This window comes from Diabrotica virgifera, chromosome 5, assembly GCF_917563875.1.
Source record: "Diabrotica virgifera virgifera chromosome 5, PGI_DIABVI_V3a".
Taxonomy (NCBI): Eukaryota; Metazoa; Arthropoda; class Insecta; order Coleoptera; family Chrysomelidae; genus Diabrotica; species Diabrotica virgifera.
In genome coordinates this window covers 122881472-122892035 of record NC_065447.1, presented here as the reverse complement: position 1 = coordinate 122892035, position 10564 = coordinate 122881472, and positions in this window count along the sequence as shown.

Genomic DNA, 10564 nt, shown 5'->3' with positions numbered 1-10564 from the left:
TTTAATCAGATGTTCACGGAATAGAACTTTGATAGTAGAATTCCTGGAATGTTTTGTTGTTAGGGGAAACTTTTATTTTATTTATTCTTGAATATTTCCTGTTGTTAAACATTGTAACCAATAATTTACAAATAAGATTTTCATTACATTACATGAAATCAAAACATGTTTTGGATATTAAACTATATAGTTTATAATTGTAATAATTTAATATACAATTTTGAATTAAGATTTAATCTTTTCGATTTAAACTACAGTAAAACTTGTGTTACCGGCCCCCTGCCAACACCGGCCACCTGTACTAACGGCCAGTTTAAAAATTCCCCACACTAATTACAGTAAAACCTGTCAGTAACGGCCGCTAAAAATGAAAAAGCTATTGGATGATATAGAAAGGTGACCAGTATTGCCAGTTTTTGTAGTCTAGATATAATTGGTTTGGGGAATTTTTAAACTGGCCGTTAGTACAGGTGGCCAGTAACACAGAATGTACTGTATATCTAGGCTACAAAAACTGGCAATAACGACCACTTTTCTATATCGGCCAATAGTTCTTTCATTTTAGTGGCCGTTAGTGACAGGTTTGACTGTATTTCATTAACGTAAAGTTAACGCAAGTTAATATTTTATTGAATTATTTTGCTATTTGATCCCGTAATTGGTATAATGTGTCCAATATAAGCGTTCATAAAACGTCCGTATTTCGTCCAGTATGGACGTCCAAAGGACGTTCAACGTCGGACGTCCAAAGGACGTCCATATTTATTCCGTCCGAAGGACGTCCAACGTCGGACGTCCAAAGGACGTCCATTTTTATTCCTTCCGAAGGACGTCCAACATGGGACGTCCGTTTATAGTCCATGGACGTTAGGACCAAAAATGGACCTATTTTGGACGTCCAAAGGACGTCGTGTGCTATTAGGGAAACTAAAGCAAAACCTGTGTTTCCGGCCACTTGCCAACATAGGCCACCTGTACTAACGGCAGGAGCGTCATTTGAAATTTTGATAGGGGGGGCAAGCATTATATATACAATACATTTATATGCAAACATAATACAAAATTGATCTATTTTTTGTAAATTTCAGTAATTTTCAGGGTTAGGGGGGGGGCAAATGCCCCCCTGCCCCCTATCAAATGACGTCCCTGACTAACGGCCAGTTTAAAAATTCCCCAAACCATTTACAGTAACGGCCACTAAAAATGAAAAAACTATTGGCCGATATAGAAAGGTGGCCGGTATTGCCAGTTTTTGTAGTCTAGATATGGTTTGGGGAATTTTTAAACTGGCCGTTAGTACATGTGACCAATTTTGGCAGGTGTCCGTTACTGACAGGTTTTACTGTATTTCATTAACGTAAATAAGTTAATATTTTATTGAATTATTTTGCTATTTGATCCCGTAATTGGTATAATGTGTCCAATAGAAGCGTTCATAAATTGTCCGTATTTCGTCCAGTATATATACGTCCATATTTATTCCATCCGAAGGACGTCCAACGTCGGACGTCCAAAGGACGTCCATTTTTATTCCGTCCGAAGAATGTCCAACGTCGGACGTCCAAAGGACGTCCATATTTATTCCTTCCGAAGGACGTCCAACGTCGGACGTCCATATTTATTCCTTCCGAAGGACGTCCAACGTCGGACGTCCAAAGGACGTCCATTTTTATTCCGTCCGAAGGACGTCCAACGTCGGACGTCCAAAGGACGTCCATATTTATTCCTTCCGAAGGACGTCCAACGTCGGACGTCCAAAGGACGTCCATTTTTATTCCGTCCGAAGGACGTCCAACGTCGGACGTCCAAAGGACGTCCATATTTATTCCTTCCGAAGGACGTCCAACATGGGACGTCCAAAGGACGTCCATTTATAGTCCATGGACGTTAGGACCAAAAATGGACCTATTTTGGACGTCCATTGGACGTCGTGTGCTATTAGGGATATCTACGACATACGTTATTGGTATATACAATAATACTATATAATACAAACCAAAGACGTATGACGCAGATATATTAATATTATGTGACACATGACAGAAGCTCGAAACAAATGACAATCGATGAAAAGCCCTATTGATGACTAATCGCTTAGTGATTTTCTGCTGAATGTATGGAGACCTACACAGAGGAGAGGAATCGAGATAGGACGACCTTGAAATTTTTGTACACAATTTTGCCTGTTTGCTTGGTTTCTCGCTAGGGCGGCGGTGGCGTAGAAATAGATGCTACTTTTGCATTGGAGTGAATGTGAAAATTTCGAAAATAATTAATTATTCGTAGTTAATATAAGATTATTGGTTTTGGTGGTTAATATTATTTAAATATGAGTGCCAAGAAAGCTTACACTAAAACAACTTGCTTCGTACCGGGATTTATATCGAGTTATCGTTCCGATAAAAAATTCAAAAGGGAACTTAACGAAGTTAATAGACTTTTTATAAAGATTTGTCTTTATGTTATTTATAACGTTCGTGGATTAAACCTATTCGTTTGTATGTTATTTCCTTCGGTGTAAATAAAATTTGTGCCTATTATTGGTTTTTATTTTAACCTGAAAATTATAGTGATAATAGTAGGACGATCTTGAAAGTTTTTCTGTCGAAACAATGCATTTTTTGAGACAAAATATTTCACAAAAATTAACATTAATTTTATAAAAGTCAGACTATCGTCTGCGTAGTTTATAGACATATATTTTTATTAACTAAATTTAAACATCTGATAGGTAAGCTTTCAGAATATAGATAAATGAAGTATTAAAAAAAAGCAGTTTAAATTTTGATAAAAAGAATACCTAATTAAAAAAAATTGATCAATAAACTTCAAATTATTTAAATAACTTTTTAAACTTTTTAAAAACAATTACGTACAGTTAAGTCAATTTTTTCAACTAACAAACTTTTTAATATCAGTTACAAAGATATTAAAGAATTAATTTGCCGTTGAAATACCATTGGTATATAAATGTGGCAGTTAGATAATGTGACAAAATATTTCCGCTTCAAAATAAGCTGTCCTACATATTAAAGTAATGACAAATTTAAATTTGATGTCACATCTCCATCTACAATGGTATATAAAGAATACACTTTTTACCACACGTCGATATGTTATAAGGTTAAAATAATTTATTTTTGGCATAAAACATATTCAGCTACAATCCACCAATAAATTAATGTCTAATTACGCTAAAAACAAAAATAAAATGAGTTAAATATTAAATAAGTCCATAAGAGCTAATGTATTTGTAGCACCAATTCGAACACTTGCGCCTCTAGCGGCGATTGCTGAAAGTTGAATTAGAGGTTGAAAAGTTAGCCCACAAACGATGCATTGCGTTTCCACTCCTTCTTACAGGTCTCCATAGCTGAATGCCACATAAATTGTCGATTAGTTATCATTCGATGACTTATCGGTCGCCATTTTAAACATCGGTTTTGAAATATGATTACTTAGCAAATCAAAATAAGATTGACGTATGACGTGTGTGTAACACGTATTTTTAAGTTAGGTATCTTTAAAAAAACATGAATTGAAGGCTGAAAGGCATATAAATCACGCTGATAAATATCTGAGCTGCTTTGTTGGATTATTCGTATGTACCTATGGTTTACCTATGTCGCAAGAAATTCAAGAATTTGAAACTATGTATGAATTAAACGGGGTTATCGATAAATTACCATTTCATAATAATTTTCATTTCTGTTCTTGAGGTGTCTTTCACGTATTTGCAAATCATTTTGAAAAATGTGACAGTTGTCATAACCTATTTCGTATGTACATGAAAGTATACCATTCAGAAGAATCGTTAGCGATTACACATCGCTAAGTAATCGATTAGTCATCGCAGTTTTCTGCTGAATGCAGCCAGTGGATCAGTAGAATGGTAGAATAGGGCTTATCATTCACAGTCATTTGTTTCGAGCTTCTGTCATGTGTCACATAATATTAATATATCTACGTTATTGGTAATACCATAGCCACCTTTACTTTACAAGCCATGAAGAGCAAAAGGCAACGTCGCAATTGATGACGTCCGTAGTCCGACTATCGGACTACCGCTTTCGAAACTACGATTTTAAAGTACAAATTCTGGTAAAATTTATAGTATTTTTTGAGGCGAATAAGAAAATATTATTAATTAGAAGTTTGTACAAAATAATATTAAAAGTAATTTCTTGTAAGTAACGTTTATTATACAAAAAAAAGCAATAACAAGAATATAAACGGGATTCATTTTTTTCGAATCCTAAGAAAAGTAATAAGTATTTTTGAAAAATTTAAACGCAGAATGAAAGATTACGTTAGGACCGAGGGCCGAAAGTCCCTGAAAACTTCTATGTTTATTTTAATAAGTTACAGGGGTGAAAAATTAAGAAAATTTAATGTGATTTTTAGTTTCAAATATGTCATTAAAAAACATTTTATTCATTCTAAGGGACTTTCTGCCCTCGGCAATAAAGTAATCTTTCCTTCTGCGTTTAAATTTTTCAAAAATACTTATTAGTTTTCTCAGGATTTGAAAATAATGATTACATTTAAAATACAGGCATCAAAATTTTACATTTTGTTGCTTTCCACTTAAAGTTTGTCGCACTTATTTAGAAACACCCTGAATTGATAAAGAACAAATCTAGTTGTTAAACATAAGCGAATTAATAAAAAAAAAACAGAATGTTAAGAAAACCGGAGTCTATAGTTGGGTTTTAATTTCAGTATTTTATAAATGCCCGGTACACCATAAAAATTTAACTGGTTAGCAACAATATTATTACAGCGGTATTGTAAAAGAATTAGGCTATAACATATTAAAAAATCACTTAAATCTGCCAACAGATTTGGGAAATATAAGACATTAAAAATGACAAAATTTTTAAGTGGACGGATTTCTATATGCACGCAAGTTTATATAAAAATATATTATATTGAACTAAAATCATCTTAATAACATACCTTTAAATGTTCTTTATAATTTGGAGCACGAAATATTGTAAAATATTTCAGTTTCTCTGTAAATACAGTGAAAATTATTTAAAAACAAATGAGAACTGTCAGAATTAATCGGTCTACCAATAGATGTTGCCAAATTTCAACTTCATGGCTTGTTAAGTAAAGGTGGCTATGGTAATACCCACCAAAGACGTATGACGTATATATATTAATATTATGTGACACATGACAGAAGCTCGAAACAAATGACAATCGATGAAAAGCCCTATAGGGGGATATGAGATGTTAGCACCTCATTGATCGAATTTCGTAAAAATAATTATACCATCCTTTTGTTCACGGTTTGTACAGCAATGATCACTAGGTTTCAGATTTTGATCACCTGTAGTTTATTTTTTATTAAGGGTTGAAAATTCAAGGACGAAAAAAAAGATGTTGGCACCTCATTGATCGAATTCTTTAAAACAAATGACTGTATTCGATAGGAAATAAAGCGCTGACCAATGATCACCTATATTGAACATTGTTCAGGCTTTTTTTTGCACTGAAAATAATTATTAAAGTTGCAATAACCTTAGCACGCACGCGCAGTCCATTAAAAATTTTATATCAACAGGAGCTCTGTTCTTTATTTGAAAAATTTTCAAGGACAGTCACTCTTCGATCCGAGTAAAATTATTCTGTCTAAATCTTGACCCGAGGCGTAACGGCGTGTAATTTGGGTTTGCTGTCGTTTGCTGGACATTTAATCTCTCCCGCTATGGCAAAGGAATTATTATTCGTAGTAGTGATGTTGACTATAGTTACTTTCGAGGATTCGTTACAAATCGTTACTTTTGTATAAAGTAATCATTTACAGTTACAGTATTCGTTACTTTGGATTACTATGATTACTTTTGTATTTGAGTACCGGTAATCATATCGAGAATCGCATTTCTCAGTAGGTAGATATTTTGTATAGGTATTTCGATATAACAACGACCTTCACCGATCTGTTTAAGGGATAAATCGTTACTTTTGTATAAAGTAATCATTTACAGTATTCGTTACTTTGATTACTATATGATTACTTTTGTTACTTTTGTATTCGAGTACCGATAATCATATCGAGAATCGTATTTCTCAGTAGGAAGGTATTTTGTATAGGTATTCTGTCACACCCTTAAAACGCTTCATACCGATAACGATATTCCATAACACTCGTAAAATGCGACATGGAATGTGACCTCTCTAAATGGAAAAGAAATAGAAATAACTGAAGAAATGAAAAAAAATGGGTATCCAAATAATGGGAATAAGCGAAAAAAAAGGTAATAGGTGGGCACATAAATCTAAATGAGGCATATAGTCTTTATTATTCAGGAGTACCGCAGGGACAAAGAGCAAAGGAAGGAGTTGGTATAATAGTAAATAAGAGACTAGAACCAAGAATAACACACTATGAAACATTATCATCTAGAATTATAACAATCCAAAGACAAAATAGGATTCATACAATTATATGGACCAACTGAAGGCAGAGATGAAGAAACGATGACAGAATTCTACAATGAACTCCAAAGAGCACTAGACAAATTAAGAGAATCGAGAGAGAAAATCATAATTTTAGGAGATTGGAATTCAAGAGTGGGCAAGGATGTCAACAAAGGATTAGGATGCATTGGAAAATACGGAGAGGAATGTTTGAACAGGAATGGTGTCAAAATGCTAGATTTCTGCCAAGCAAATGACCTACTAATAGGAAACACATTTACAAACCAAAACATCGAAGACAAATATATACGTTCGTGGCGGAAGAGAGAAGAGCGAAAAGTTTGATAGATTACATAGTTTATACGATAAACCTAGAAGATAAAATACATAACGTCTTAACTGAAAAGGAACCGGAACTAGCTACAGAGCACAGGATGGTTACTGCAAAACTCGAGGATGAAAAAATAAAGGAGGTGGAAAGAAAAGATTACCAAAGAGTAAAAGTAAATAAGCTCAAATTAGAACAGGTGCGAGAACATTACAAAAAAGAAACAAATAGAAGATTAATAATAGCCAGTTGCACCAACAAATAAACGATTGATTTTTTGATTTGGATTGCCCGTTTATTTTAAAATGCGTTGCACCGACCATTAATCGATTAAAACCGACAGTTTTTGTTCTGTCAAAAGTAACCACCCGATTTTCTGCGGTTATTTAAAAAATCGACTGTTATTTACCTGACGTTTGACGTTTATTCCAATAACCTATAAAATTCCAGTTGTTGATAAAAATTAAAATAAGATAATTGAAAAGAGTAAAACCACGTAAAACGTTAAATTTAATTATTTTGTCATTTAAAGATGTTTAGAGAACATCATATATCCCATAATACTCATCCTTCAATAATATGGAAGTGTAATTGAAAATACCTACCGTAATTTCGGGTGACTTTGACTCACTTTCGAAGTTTAAATATAGATTTCAGTTTTTTTAATACATAAAAGTATGTTTCTTTATTTATGTGTATTTGAGTCTATAACTACTCTTTTAGAAAAATTACACGAAAACACAAAGAAGCGCTTCCTTTATTATAAAAAAAATAAAAATGTGGTGTGCAAAGTCACCCGCTAGTGACGGGTGACTTTGTCTCAAGCTACATTTTATATTTATTCTCTGTGATTATTATTGTTTGGGCTAAAGTAACCCTACCAGATGAATCAGAAACAAACATTTTGTTAGGTGAAAAAAAAATATTTAATTTCAAACAAAGAAAAACTAAAACTAACATGAAACTTTACATAGGACCCTAGGTTAACAAAAAAACATCATTTCTTAACAAAAAATGAACAATAAAACGATTTACAACCTTTTTTAAATCTGGAAAGAAATATCGGTTATCTCCAAGTTCCAATGGCTCAGTGAAATCAACATTAGCCAAGTGGTAGGATTTTCTTACGGGGACTTCGGACCATTGCCATAAACTTCTTTCACCCAGTACCATTACTTTTACCCAGTACTTCGAATTCTATTGCAGCTTTTCTTTGAGATAGAGATAGAACTCCATTTCTGATAGCTTTTAGAGCTTTTTCGACTGTGTCTGCTGTGTAATTTCCCTAATTTCTACTACCAGCAACACGTTTGTAATTGGAGGGTATCTAAAAAAATTAAGGTTACTTATGTCGTTAATAGTTAATAAAAAAGTTAAAAGTTAATAAACCCTGCAGTTGTTACAAGGCTAAAAGCAAATTTAAAATCAGCATTTACTTACTAACAAACTGGGACAAAGTCACCCGAAAACCGTTAAATTTTGTAGCACCTTGCAAAATAATATCCGACCGTCTTACTGTCTATGGCTAAACTGAAATAACAATGCACGGAGGTTAAGAATTCACAGATTTTCAATATGCCACTATGCAATTAATCTTACTCTTAGAAGTATTATTGGTTGCCAACCAATTTTTGCAGTCAAAAAATCCTATGTGGAATGACCAAATTTTAGAAATTCGTTTTTTCGTAACATAACAAGTATTAGCATAATTTATTAAAATTTTCAAACAGTTCATATGGTACTGATGGTGCGGTACAATGAAATTTACTTGCTAATTTATTGTACAAATGCCCTAGTTACTAAAATATCTTTTTCCCAAAATGAGCCAAAGTCACCCTGGCGGGCCAAAGTCACCCGAAATTACGGTACTTTAGTTTTTAAATACTTTTGCATTACGGGTATATAAAATGGGAAATTTCTGGAGAATATATTATTAGGGAAAAGTGGATATCCCAGTCCTCAACTACAACTACCCAATGACACATGACACCATTGCAGAATATTCAGACAGAAGTTGTGTTTTACAATGGATCACAAATCCCTTCAAGAATTGTTATTGAAAAAACATTTGGTATTTTGAAGAGATTTCCCATTTTAACATATGTAATGAGATGCAAGTTACCTTTTCTTCAAAGAATAATATCAGCTTGTTCAGTTTTACACAATATTGCAGTAGATAATAGAGAAAACCTTGAAATAGTGGCAAATGAGTGTGCTGTTGATATATTAGAAGCTGTGGCAGAACATTTTCAACCAGAAGCTAATCTAATGCAACTAAATTGTGTGTGTGTGTGTGTTTGTTTAAAAATATTGTTTGACATTTAAAGCTAGCTTAAATTAATTTTATTTTTATTGGACTGCAGTTTGTTAATAAATTAATATAAATATTATATTGGTGACTGAGTTTAAGTACTTTATGTTCATTAGCAGGTTTTCAATAATAAATTTATAAATATTATACATATATTATATTATTGGTGTTTGATCTTTTATTGTTTAAAATATGTTCATTACGATCCATTATGACCCTCTCTTTTCACCTCTGGATAACTAGTTATCAGGAAGTTTATCTGACAGATTAGATACTAACAGATATCTGACAGAGAAAAACTTCCCGTTAACTAGTTATCAGGAGCTGAAAAGACAGATACTAAGGATACTGCTAGATAAACTTCCCAATAATTAGTTATCTGGAAATGAAAAGACCTCTAATATCTAATCTGTCAGATAAACTTCCTGATAGACAAAAATATAATAGAAGAATTAACCTTTATGGTGGTTTTTTATTAATTTTTTTAGCAGTGTTTAAATAAACAAATACTGAGGGCATGAAATGGATCACGAACAAGGATGTTCTAGGAGGAATGAAAAAAGAATTGGAGATTGTGTTTACCATTAAACACATAAAACTGCATTATCTGGGACACATACGAGAAATCAACACCGATACTCCCTGATGCAGTACATATTGCAAGGTACAGTCAAAGCTAAGCGAAGACCCAGTAGAGGGAGAAGATCAATGGAACTGTTTCGAATCGCAGCTAGCAAGGTTATGTTTGCTAATATGATTTCCAACATTCGAAACAGATAGGAATCAAAAGAAGATGGCATGAAAATGAAAGTGTATTACCTAATACTTTTCAAAATCCACAAGGAAAAGAAAAAGTTTTCCTGTAGTTGGCTGTATACCATCAATCACAAAATTGGAAAGAAATCCTTTGTAAAAGGTATAAAATTTTTTATTAAAAAATCCCTTAAAAGGGCTACATCACAACAAAACGTTTTCGATTTTTATAAAAAATCATCATCAGTGTTTGATAAACTGGATGCTAGCTGAGCCACAAAAGAAAAATATCTGGGTAAAAACCCTTTACATAAAATATAGATGCCTTAAAAGTGCAACTGAGTTGCCATTAAGGCCGGCCATTGGTAATGTTACAAGTATAGGCGATCCCATCACCTTTATAAAGTACACCACTCATAATCTAGAGCATATATGTATACCGAAAAATGCTTAACCTACTAACAATATATCTCGCTAATTACAGCCATATTTTTGCTACCCTACCTGTTGTGTATTGTTTATAAAAAAATGTGAAAGTTTTGCTTTTTTCTCAATAAATATAAGAGCGTTTATATCTAAATTACTCAAGTATTTAAATGAATTTCATGATAAAAGTCCGTTTAGCACTAGCCTATATGTAACGGAAGGATGTAACGTTAAAAAAATGTGAATTAATAAAGTACTTTTTGCGTGGTGTACTTTTAAAATAAATTTCTGGAATTAATAGAAATTGGCATGTGAAA